This window comes from Sus scrofa, chromosome 7 (assembly GCF_000003025.6).
Source record: "Sus scrofa isolate TJ Tabasco breed Duroc chromosome 7, Sscrofa11.1, whole genome shotgun sequence".
NCBI classification, from domain to species: Eukaryota; Metazoa; Chordata; class Mammalia; order Artiodactyla; family Suidae; genus Sus; species Sus scrofa.
Window position 1 is genome coordinate 9300743 of NC_010449.5, and position 12885 is coordinate 9313627.

Consider the following 12885-nt stretch of genomic DNA (forward strand, 5'->3'; position numbering starts at 1 on the left):
TTGTCGTAATAGCTATGGCTTCCTGTATCCGCGAATGCTGAGTTACGAGATATAGAATTATATGGAGGTGTAATTAGTTGTAAACGTATTTTTATCGTCATGCCCATTGAACATGGAAGGGCATTTTAAAATATGAAAAGCATGACACTGAGCCTGCTGCAAAGTCTTCAGAATAAGCAGATTAAAGAGTGTTACTAGTAGCTAAGAACAGACTGCTCATCAGTAATAGCTCAATGTAGCTACAGTGACCCACGCCTTCCCTCCAAGTTCAGTGACCATTCAATCCGTTTGCCATGTGGACTCTTCATGAGAGTCATTTTGGTTTTTTTTTTTACATTTTATTTTTAAAAATTTTTATTGGGATAGCATTGATGTACAGTGTATGGGCTTCAGGTGTACAGCAAAGTGAATTGAATAGCTATACAATACACATAGCTACTGTTTCCCATATAGGTTGTTACATGACCTTGCGTTGGCCTCCCTGTGCTATACAGGAGGTCCCGGTTAGTTATCGCTTTCATATATGGCTGTGGGTATGGATTAATCCCAAGCTGCCAGTTTATTCGTCCTCCAAGGTTTCCCCTTTGGTATCCCCCAGTCTGCTTTCGAAATGGACCAATGCCCAAAGCAAGAGGAAGGGCGTCCTGGGTGCCATGCCAAGGCCTGAGAGCATTCCCTCAGATATCACCAATGAGTACTTAAAATTTCCCCAGGACTTATGCCCGGTAGCATCTCAGCTCGCCACTCACACATGCCCATGGCCAGACTCTTCATGATGCCCCCACTTTGAACAAAACAAACGACCCTCTGTCATCTCTCCCAGCCTCTCCCCTCTAGATCCCAGTTGTCCTCAGTAGCCATCCAGCTCTGCGGTGACACCCTCTGCAGCCCTTCTACTGGCTGTGGCCGTGAGTTCTGGGAATGGAGCTGCTTCATCTCACTTGGCCCATCTGCTCTTTAGTTCTGTGTACAGGAGAGCCCAGGTCAGCCTTTGCAGCAAAGATTTGGGGGCCTGGGCCAGCCAAGAGGGAGGAGTAGGCGGATTCTCTTCTGCACGTCTTCCCAGACCCGCTCTAGGGATATTCACAGACCTCGTGTCTATGCCAGGGAGCTGGTAGTGGAAAATGTTCTGAATAAAATGTTCTTGCAATACCGAGTCATCTGCTAGAGGGCGACATATGTTAAATAATAATGTGGCTGTTTTTCTAGGATGCAACACAAGGGAGTTTTTGTTTTCATTTTTTGGTTTTTTGTTTGTTTTTGTGGGGGTTTCTTTTGTTTGTTTGGTTTGTTGTTGTTGTTGTTTTGCTTTTTAGGGCTGCACCCGTGGCATATGGAAGATCACGGGCTGGGGTTGAATAGGAGCGGTAGCGGCCGGCCTACACCACAGCCACAGCAACACAGGATCCGAGCCACATCTGCGACCTACACCATGGTTCACTGCGACACCGGATCCTTAACCCACTGAGCGAGGCCAGGGATCGAACCTGCATCCTCATGGATCCTCGTCCAGTTCGTTAACTGCTGAGCCTCGAAGGGAACGCCCAAGTTTGTTTTTTTTTTTTTTTGTTGCTGTTTTATTTTAGTTCGAAAGTGAGGTTCAGAGCTTATGAGAGACTTAAACGGGGCTTTTTAAAAAACATTTTTGTTATAGCTGATTTACAATGTTCTGTCAATTTCTGCTGTTCAGCAAAGTGACCCAGTTATACATCCAGATACTTTCGTTTTTTCGCATTATCCTCCATCATGTTCCATCATAAGCGATTCGATAGAGTTCCCTGAGCTCTACAGCAGGATCTCATTGCTTATCCACTCCAAATGCAATAGTTTGCATCTACTAACCCCAAACTCCCAGCCCAGCCCACTCCCTCCCCCTCCCCCTCCCCCTTGGCATCCGCAAGCCTGTTCTCCAAGTCCATGAGTTTGTTTCTTTTCTGCAGATGGGCCATCAATATCAGATTCCAGGTATAAGAAATGGGCCTTTATTTAAAAAGCGAAATCCACAAAGCCCATAGGCCTGTTGGTTGAAGAACAGCAGCCTTTGAGTTTTTGTATTTCTCAAAGGGTTTATAGAGGCATCTTTATCGTGGCTCTAGTCCCCTTTCCAAACAGACTCACAAAATAACCTCCACATGCTTCACGGCAGCTGGCCTCCACCGCCAACTGCGAAATCCTCCCCGGAAAGTTCTGTGAACTACCTGAAAACCAACAGGTGAGAGAGGAAAGTCAGAGGGAAGTACCTCAGTGGGGACAAAGAGACGTTTTACAAGCGTTGACCTCCCTCAACTGTGTTTAATCTCAAGAGTTGATAGGGACGGGCTTTCAGGGGACCCTATCTCTACGATTAATCAGAGGGTCTGTGTGAGGGGTTTTATTTCGTCCTAGGTGGTCCACGTATGGATTGTTTCATCCAAAGGAAGAATTGGTGGTTTGGTTTTGAAAAGGCTTTTCTGGCTGCTCATTCTTGTGCACGTGTCTGTAAACCTGGGAGATGCTCCTGTAGGAGGGAAGCTAGGGATGCAGGCACGGTCCACGCTGGGTATCTCAGCCATGCCTTCACCTCCCCCACCCCAGGAGCGTGCTTTCTCCCTTAAAAACTTTATGCTTAGTCCTTATGTGTCAAGAAATGATGAGGGCTTTTTTTTGGCCTTGGGAACCATCACCAATCCATTTCATAGGATGCCTCCGTCCTACTTCTCAAGGCTTTATATCTGTCTCCGCAACCCCTAGGAAGCATAGTTTAGCATATCAGACAGATACAGAGTTTCCTACTGGAAAACCCCATGTAGACACAGGACCAAAATCTAAAAATCGAATGGCCTCCTCTGATAAGAGCACAGAAGATGATTCCCCGGGTCTCAGTGGAAAGAGATTGTGCAGAATACAGAATAGCACCGGATCCAAAGGCTTGTCAGGAGGCTTGTCTATGCAGCCGTGCTGCCAGGCACGTCGACCTTGAGTTTTCAAAAGTGTCCCAAAGGCACATAAATTGTCCAAAACCACATGCAAATTTTTGCGCTCTGAGTCCCAGGACCCTTACGTTACAAATCCAAGAGCTGTGCGCCAGTTAGGCTCGGGGTAGCTCCGAGCTTGGTACGATTGATGGATCAAATGCCAGCAGCTTCCATCTGAAACCACATCTCCCCAGGAACTGTCTGAATGAGAAGACCATTCTCAGATCATGCCAGGGGCACCTGACTCACTCCACATCCGCTCTGCACACCCTTAAGTCCGAAGGAACTCCTTAAGGGTGGGATTCTTTTTCCAGTATCCTTGCGAGAGTCCACCTCTGAAGTAGCAAAATGCATCACACCCTTATCCCAGCGCCTTCTTGATGTCAGAGAGGATCTCAGGGCCTCCAGATCCAAGGGATCTGAGTGCTGTTGGCAGTTCAGAGAAACCCAGAGCTGTGACGCTGGGGGCATGTGTCACAGTGAAGAAAAGGCAGTAATACACCGCTACCCCTAAATTCACACCCCACTCTGACCAAACGGGGAGCATTTACGGAGGGGAGGAATTTACATCCTACCCATCTTTGCACTCCTGGGGCTGCTGTTCCTGAGAACATCCGGCACGTCCAGGCTCCCTCTGAAGACGAGCTGATTCCGTGGGGTGGTCTGAGACATCTCACCGTCCCTTCTCCTTCCAGCTCTGGGACTGGTCCTCTCGCGTCTTTTGCAGGCTCCTTCACTCTGCCCCGTCCTTTGACCCTGGGAACCCCAGGATTCCATTTGAGGTCTTTCTTACCTTTGCGACCCTACGCGTCTTTGGCCGACCTCACTTCCTCTACTGCACACATGCTCAAGAAGACAGCGGCGGCGGCAGCCGGAGTTCCAGATCCCTGTCCTGATCTTCTTTTTTTTTCTTTTTTGTCTATTTGCTATTTCTTTGGGCTGCTTCTGCGGCATATGGAGGTTCCTAGGCTAGGGGTCCAATCAGAGCTGTAGCCGCCAGCCTACGCCAGAGCCACAGCAACTCGGGATCCGAGCCTCGTCTGCAACCTACACCACAGCTCACGGCAATGCCGGATCGTTAACCCACTGAGCAAGGGCAGGGACCGAACCCGAAACCTCATGGTTCCTAGTCGGATTCGCTAACCACTGCGCCACGACGGGAACTCCCGTCCTCATCTTCTGTGCGATCTCCCCACCTGGAAGTCCCACAGGGACCCGAAATGCAGCAATTGCAAATGGGAAGTCATGACGTTCCCCCCCAGGAGGTGAGCTTTTCCCTTGGTCTCACAGGGCCACCGTCTGCTCGGGCGCTCTCTCTGCTGCGTCTCGTCATGAGGCCAAAACCTCATAGTAACTGAAAAGCAGAAGCTTAATATAAGAGATATTAAACCAGGATGAGGCAGTGATTATAAAAGCGTAAGGAGGACTTTAAAAGGCAGCCCGGGAGTTCCTGTCGTGGCGCAGTGGTTAACAAATCCGACTAGGAACCATGAGGTTTCAGGTTCGGTCCCTGCCCTTGCTCAGTGGGTTAGGGATCCGGCATTGCCCTGAGCTGTGGTGTAGGTTGCAGACGCGGCTCGGATCCCGCGTTGCTGTGGCTCTGGCGTAGGCCGGGGGCTACAGCTCCGATTCGACCCCTAGCCTGGGAACCTCCATATGCCGTGGGAGCGGCCCAAGAAATGGCAAAAAGATTAAAAAAAAAAAAAAAAAGGCGGCCCGGCCCTGAGAGAGGATACGAAAGGAAGGACAAAATTGGACCTTGGTCCTCCGCCCCAGGGCTGGTTCAGATCTCGCTGGAGAAGGTGCAGTCAGAGCCCAATGGACAGCGGAGATGTTGACGGGGGGTCCATGCCAGAGCTTTTCAGCTGCCACTGGACAGCAGGTGTGGACACTTTGGGGTGCAGGTGAGCCCAGGCTGATGGGCAGGTCACAGAGGGAGTCAGGCCACCATGATGAGCATGAGGTCACATGGGTATAGACAGGGCTATGGCAATACGGCACCCGGCCAAGCCAGGGACGGCCTATGGTGGGCCTGCTTCGCGGTGTGCCTGCAGGACCCCGAGGCACAGCAAGAGGCAGCCCAACTCGGCACACCACACCGGCAAGAAAAGCTCCCTTCTTCCTGCAGGATCCCTCCAACACCCTCGGATGCCTTGAGAAAGGAGGAATCCTTTGAGAGGCCAGTTTGCCGTGGCAGAACAGGTACTGGCGTGAATCTGGAGCTGAAACAGCGATAAATGGATGGCTGGAACAGTTGCCCCAGTTAAACTCCTCTCTCCCACTCACTCCTTCACTTTCAGCTACCAAATCTTGCTGAGCACTTAGCCGATGAATGTCTCTAGAAGAGAGGCCATCCTCTCTCTTGCCCCTCCCACCTCGGCCTCGGTTCATCCTTGCCTCAGACGTCACAGGGACTCGGGCCATGGCCTAGTGACTGGTCTTCCTGCCACAAGCCTAGCCTGACTCCAGTCTCATCACCACCCAGATCCCAGGTATCTTCCTAAAATAACAAAGGGGCCCTTGCTATGCTCTTGCTTACAAACCTCTGGTGGCTCATTAACGGATGTAAGATGTTAACAGCAGGAAAGACGCTTAGGGTGGGGATATGCGGGTTCTTTGTACTTTCTTCTCAGTTTCCTAAAACTGCCCTAAAAAGAAAGTCTATTTTAAAAAAAAGTAGGAGTTCCCATCAGGGCTCAGTGGTTAACGAACCCAACTAATATCCATGAGGATGTGGGTTTGCTCCCTGGCCTCGCTCGGTGGGTTAAGGATCTGGTGTTGCAGTGAGCTGTGGTGTAGGTCAAAGATGCGGCTCAGATCCCCTGTTGCTGTGGCCATGGCGTAGGCCGGCAGCTACAGCTCCAATTCGACCCCTTGCCTGGGAACCTCCGTATGCCTGGGGTATGGCTCTAAAAAGACAAAAGAGATAAAACAAAAAAACCTCCAAGAAAACCCAACACTGTGGCCTTCCTTTGCCAAATTCCTTCTGTGGGCATCAGGCCATTCTCAAGCATCACCTGACATGGCCTCATCTTTCCACTCTCATCAACCTGAGTCTCCCACACCAAGCCCTGAATTTCCACTGCTCTCCTTCAAAACAAGGCATTCCGGAGTTCCCATCATGGCTCAGCGATAACAAACCCAAGTGGTATCCATGAGGATGTGGGTTAAGATCCCCGGCCTTGGAGTTCCCGTAGTGGCGCAGTGGTTAACGAATCCGACTAGGAACCATGAGGTTGCGGGTTCGGTCCCTGCCCTTGCTCAGTGGGTTAACGATCCGGCGTTGCCGTGAGCTGTGGTGTAGGTTGCAGACGCGGCTCGGATCCCGTGTTGCTGTGGCTCTGGTGTAGGCCGGTGGCTACAGCTCCGATTCAACTCCTAGCCTGGGAACCTCCATATGCCGCGGGAGCGGCCCAAGAAATAGCAACAACAACAACAAAAGACAAAAAGACCAAAAAAAAAAAAAAAAAAAAAAAGATCCCCGGCCTCGCTCAACAGGTTAAGGATCTGGCATTGCCATGAGCTGTGGTGTAAGTCCCAGGTGGGGCTCGGATCTGGCGTTGCTGTGGCTGTTGTATCGGCCGGCAGCTGCAGCTCCCATTCAACCCCTCCCCTGGGAACTTCCATTTGCCACCGGTGTGGCCCTAAAAAGACAAACACAAACAAGCAAGACATTCCCCCGAGGTCCTGATGTGGCTCAGTGGGATTGGCAGCATCGCTGCAGAGCCAGGACGCAGGTTTGATCTCGCCACAGTGGATTAAAGGGTCTGACATTGCCACAGCTTCCGTGTAGGTCGAAACAGTGGCTCAGATCTGATCACTGGCCTGGGAACTCCATATGCCACAGGGTGGCAAAAATGAAACAAAACCAAACAAATAAAACACACAAGGTATTCCCTCCCCTGCTTCCTTCCCCCAGAAAACTTCTAGACATCCTGCAAGTTCCGGCTCAGATGTCCACTCTTAGCCAAATCTTTCCAGACAGCCAGGGCCGTCCACTTGTCCCTTTCCCTCTGCTCTCGTCTTATTTCTTCACCGGCAGTATTTTAAATTGCCTGTTTACATGTCAGGCTGTGTCATCAGCTTACGATCCAGAGGCCTGGACTGTTTCTTATTCAACTCTTTATCTCTAGCGCCCCTCACAGTAATCGGGATACAGCAGACCCTCTGTAAATGTTTGTTGAATGACGAATGGGGAATGAATGGGTGATAACAGACTCAAGTCCGTGTGACACATTTACTGCCATGAGTTGGAAGAGCAAGATCGTTTAGGGAGTTGGGCTTCGTATCTTGTGGGGAGAAATCATAGACCCACATAAAAATGCTATTTCTGTGCCCTTAATAAAAGTACAGTTTTGGAGTTCCCTTGTGGCTCCCGGGTTGATACTAGTCAGTGGGTCGAGAAGCCGACTAGGATCCATGAGGATCTGGCATTGCCGTGAGCTGTGGTGTAGGTCGAGACACGGCTTGGATCTGGTGTGGCTGTGGCTGTGGCATAGGCTGGCATCTGCAGCTCCGATTCGACCGCTAGCCTGGGAACTTCCATATGCCGCGGGTGCAGCCTTGAAAAAAAAAGTGCAATGTTGACAATCAGTAAATTTACAAGTGCTAATTCAAAATGATGAACAACTCTGAAATCGCAGGAGAATTGGCTACTCCAGGGCCTGGGCTCCTGAGTAGAATAAATTGTGAAAGTGATAAAGTGACTCATGATTTTTACTTTCAACATGTCAGCATCAGAGGCGGCTGTGGCATTTCACCCACAGAAACTCAGAAATCCGGTGGTTTCTGGTTCCATTTCCTTTTTGAGTTTAAGCGGAAAATGAGCAGCAGAAGTAAGGAAAGTACATACTTCTGGTTGTAATTCTGGCTTCCTCTAACAATAAGTAAGTGTGCCAGCTCTTTGCAATTGCCAAGACATGGAAGCAACCTCAGTGTCCATCAACAGATGAATGGATAAAGAAGATGTGTTATGTTGCATATATAAACATATATATATACACACACGCACACAAATATATATGTAATAGAATATTACTTAGCCATAAAAAAGGAATGAAATAATGTCCTTTGCAACAACATGAATAGACCTAGAGATTATCATACTAAGTGAAGTGACCCAGACAAAGACAAGTATTATATGACATCACTTACATGTGGGAATCTGAAAAACAGCGCAAATGAACTAACAGAAACAGGGTCACTGACATAGAAAACAAACTTATGGTTACTGAGTGGGAAGGGATCAGGGAAGGATAAATTGGGAGTGTGGAATTAACTACCATATAAATAGATAAACAACAAGGATTTACTGCATAACCCAGGGACCTATATTGAGTATCTTGTAATAACTTATAATGGAAAAGAACCCGACAAAGAACATGCGTATTTACACACACACACACACACACACACACACATTAGAGAATCCCCACGTGGATTCCCTCCCTTAATCCTCACGTTGCTTTAATCAATTCCTTTTTCCATGACTAGGGACAGTTCTTCAAGCAGCACAAGATACCATTTTCAGTCTGGCCTCCCAGTGAGTGAGAAGAGGCACGCCCCCTCCAATGGCAACTTGCACAAATCTGGGAACCAGGGCCTCAAATTTTGCACCCTAGGCACCTCATCTGACTCTGCTTAACCTTGGCTCTGGACCTGGGACAAGTTATGTTATTTCTCTTAGCCTCTTCTGCAAAATGAGCCAATCTGTGCCAAACTCATTATCAAAATCAAAAGATTATTTAAAGGATAGATGAGGTGTCTTTTTTTACATTTGCACAATGTTTGAGACATAGCTAAGTACCCAAAATGGTGGCAATTAGTATTATTTTCAGGTTCTTTGAACTTGAAGGCATAATTCTCCCTTCTTTCGATTTAATAAAAGGTTCACCACATTTTAGATACTGGCCCGTGATTTTACACTAGGAGTCAAGATTTAAGGAGCTTTCTCACTGATGACATGTAACCTGTTGTCTTATGAGCCGAATGACATCGCATCAAATTAATAAATATTTTATAATACAACCAGACACCCTCTACATGCCAGTGAAATAATGACAGATAGCCATGGAGGCACTCACAAAACATGGCAAATTTTACGTACAGTAGTAGAGGCAGTGTCAATACACACAGGATAAATGCACTGTCAAAACCTGGGCTCCACTCCTTTCCCTAAGTGGAGATGCAATTAGGTATAAAACAAACTGTGTTTGCACTTTGAATTTATGGGTTTGTGCGTATGCTTACAACGGCTGCAGCGTGAAGAGTAATTCTAGGCTCTCAGAAGGAGTGAGGGGCATTTTCAAATGTCAGCCCTGTGCTTCCTTAGAGCTGTCTGCCAATTCCTAGATGAGAACGAAATTGTCGGGGAGCTCTATGGCTGGGCCACGTGCGTAGTCCCCTAACTAAGACACTGAACAGGTACTGGCAGGTAGAAATGATTTTATGGCTTCTGGTAGGAGTGACTTTCCTGGAAAGGTTTATAAAGCTGGTCCATTGTGCAGTGCTCTGGCTTGGCAAGGCGTATCATGGCACATGGGGAGAACCTGGGATGAAAGCTCCGAGTGACGTGCTGTTCTCTTCTTGTACTTGAACCTCTCATGATGGGTGGTACTCAGCCACATGCCCTAAAAGGCAGGACCCTGCTCTTGTAGCTATTTTTGCCTGCCATCAAGCACCAAATTGGCTTCTATTTTTAGTGCTCTCATCAGACTAGGGATGCCTGGCTGGCCAGTCACCTCTGAATCCCCGAGTTCTGGGTTCCTGAGCACAACTCAGGGTCGGGGTTGAAATGAGAGGCAGCATCCAGCTCTTCCGTTTATCGTTCTCTCCTTGGAGTTGCCCAAAGGCAGCAAGCTCACAGGGAGCACAGGAGGTTCTGCTATGGCTGAGTCCCTTCTTGGCATCACTCTGAGAAGCTCCAGGTCTGGAGCTAGGCTCCAGACTGTGCAATGGCACTGGGACAGGAAAACCCCCAGCTGAGCTACCCATCTCCCCGCCAAGTGTCATGTACAAGAAGAGCAAATTTAGAGTTGGACTCCCTGGGTTCTGAGTGTGACTCTGCCTTCTACAAGCTCAGTGTGCCCTCCCAAAGGACCCGGCTTCCTCATGCATTGAATGAGGAAGGTGGATTCAAAGTACTTTCCCACTTCATAATTGTGTGTCTGAAGCATGGAGGGAATGTGTAGTCAAAGTTTGTAAAATGATTTGTAAATCCCGCCTTCGCTGATCCTGGCTTTAGGGACAGGCACATGCGTATCACTGGGTAGCAAATGAAAATTATTGAAAGGTACATTTTAGCAAAGCGTAAAGCAACACGCTAAGTCATTTATTTGAGAAATGCTTGTGGAGTGCCATGATATGACGCCGTAAATCTCTACCTCCAGACCCTAAGCCACTAGTTCTTTCTAATTTGCTACAACATCTTCTAAGCTGGTAAGTGCCGGGGTGGTGCAGCAGAAAAACCGAAGTCTTTGGAGACAGCTGCATTAGGTGAGATCCTGACGGCCACTCATTAACTCTCTGACCCCCCACATCCCAGTGTGTAAACGGAGCTCATGCCCCTTCAGAGAGTTTTCATGAGGATTCAGCTGTATGGTGCTTTTAAAGATCTTGGAGTAGGTGCTCAGTATACTGTAGCCAGCCAGCCGGTATCAGCTTGAAACAGAAGCGGGGTTCTGGTCCGTGATACAAGCCAGCACCCGCATCGCATCCCGGAGAGTTGCTGCAGAGCGGTACATCTATAAGTTCCATTCTTCTCCATCTCAGCTACATCCTCTTGAGGCATCTCAGAGACAGGGGTGACCTCTGCTCTGCTTCATTCACATAAAAGAGAGAATGTCTGTATAACCTTTTCAGACACAAATACAGCAAAGTATTAAGGGAGTTCCCGCTGTGGTGCAGTGGGTTAAGGACCTGGCATGGCTGAAGCTATGGTAAAGGTTGCAGTTATGGCTCGGATTCAATCCCTGGCTTAGGAATTTCCATATGCTGCGGGTGCAGCCAAAAAAAAAAAAGGGATTAAGACTGGCAGACTGACATTGCTTTGGAAGCCAGGCCCACAGTGATGAAAGGAATAGGCCTTCCTGCCACAACCCTAGCCCATTCCCAGGACTCCCCATTGGACATTGAAATAAATGGAAAGAACCTTATTCAGTGTGCAAATATTGACTGAGTCTTTTCTGCAAGCAGGACGCTGTGTGGGTGACTATGGGAGATTACAGAGATAGCATCAGAAACTCAGCCTTCCCTCATGGATCTGGTACCTCTGCATAGAGAAACATTTAAAGAGAATTCCAGTAGCTTAAAATGCAGTGCAAGGAGACTAGGAGTGCACCCAAGCTAGAAGAGATGCAGAGATGAAGAGATTCAGGGGATCTAAGATGTGATGGCCAGGATCTCGTCAAAGGCCTTGGAAGTGAATCTGCTCCGAGGTTGGCTGTGTTTTAATAACACCGAGCAGAAAAGGCGCGTGACTGAGATTCTGCCTTGTAAATGAATCTATATAAGCTATTTCATTTTACGTTTAACAAAATTTAGGATAAAATACTACTCTGCTAGGGAGTTCCCACTGTGGCTTAGCAGGTTATGAACCCAACTGTATCCATGAGGATGTGGGTTTGATCCCTGGCCTCACTCAGTGGGTTAAGGATCTGGTACTGCCATGAGCTGTGGTGTAGGTCGCATACGCAGGCAGCCACAGCTCTGCTTGAACCCCTAGCCTGGGAAATTCCAGGCATGACCCTGAAAAAAAAAAAAAAAAACCCAAAATGCTACTATTCTATAATTCATAAAACAAACACATAAAAAGAATGCATGGCTTAAAATAAGTTTGCAGCAGATGTCATGAAAGCACGAGCAGCAACCTGGACACCGCATCTGCCCTGCGGTGTGAGCCAGAAGGGAACCGCATTTGCAAAACTGTATGAAGACCTCCTGCATTTTCTTCACATCAATCCCTTGATATTGAAAGAATTCCCCCTGAAGCCTCTGTGGTGTCAGCATCCCGGCCAGTTTCTTCCTCTTTTCAGTTGCTAACTGTTCAAACTCTCTGAGGTGCTCTTGTGTCACTGGCGTTGCAGTCTCTGTCACCACTTCCACTCATTTCATGGAACAGACGTCACAGACTTTGCCGTTTCTCTGTATAATTGATTGGCCTCATGTTGTCAAGTGACCTTACACATCAGCAATAAACGGATCTTCAAAGACAGGTGGGCCTGAGTAGACACTAGGATGAGGTATGCAGTGATATGCATGATGGAGTTCCTATTGTGCCTGAGCAGGATAAGAACCCGACCAGTATCCCTGAAGATGCGGGTTCGATCCCTGGTCTCACTCAGTGGGTTAAGGATCCGGTGTTGCATGCGCTGTGGTGTAGGTGGCAGATGCGGCTCGGATATGGTGTTGCTGTGGCTGGGACATAGGCTGGCAGTGGCATCTCTGATTGGGCCCCTAGGTGGGGAACTTCCATATACGTCAGCACAGCCCTAAAAAGAAAGCTTAAAAAAAAAAAAAAAAGGATATGGGTGACTTCTTTTGCGTTAAGTTTACATGTGACATGTACAATATAACGATTGTTTGGCTTCTCAGGACAGCATCGTGAATGTGGAAGTTGGGATAATGAAGAGCTTCTGTTCAGGATGAGAAAGGCCTACAGTGACCTCTGCACATCAACCCCCTTGTTAATTCAGTCTTGAAAGATAGGGGCGCCAAATACAAATTGTGGTCTTTTTGGTGCGGGAGTATTTTAGAATATACAACAGATGTGTCCTTCAGGCTAAACCGACCTATAATGTAGATTATTGAGACTCCGTGTTCTAGATACTATGTGTGTGTGTATATACAATATAAACCTATATCTCCACACATATATTTTATACGGATGCAGATAGATACATTTAGACGTGTGTGTCTGAGCATACACGCATTC

The 12885-nt window shown here is 48.0% G+C and overlaps 1 protein-coding gene across 7 annotated transcripts in view; it reads left to right on the plus strand.

Moving 5' to 3' along the window:
• Nucleotides 1-12885, plus strand: part of PHACTR1 (phosphatase and actin regulator 1) — a 561465-nt gene that overhangs the window by 195321 nt on the left and 353259 nt on the right. The gene's annotated exons all lie outside the window — the stretch shown is intronic.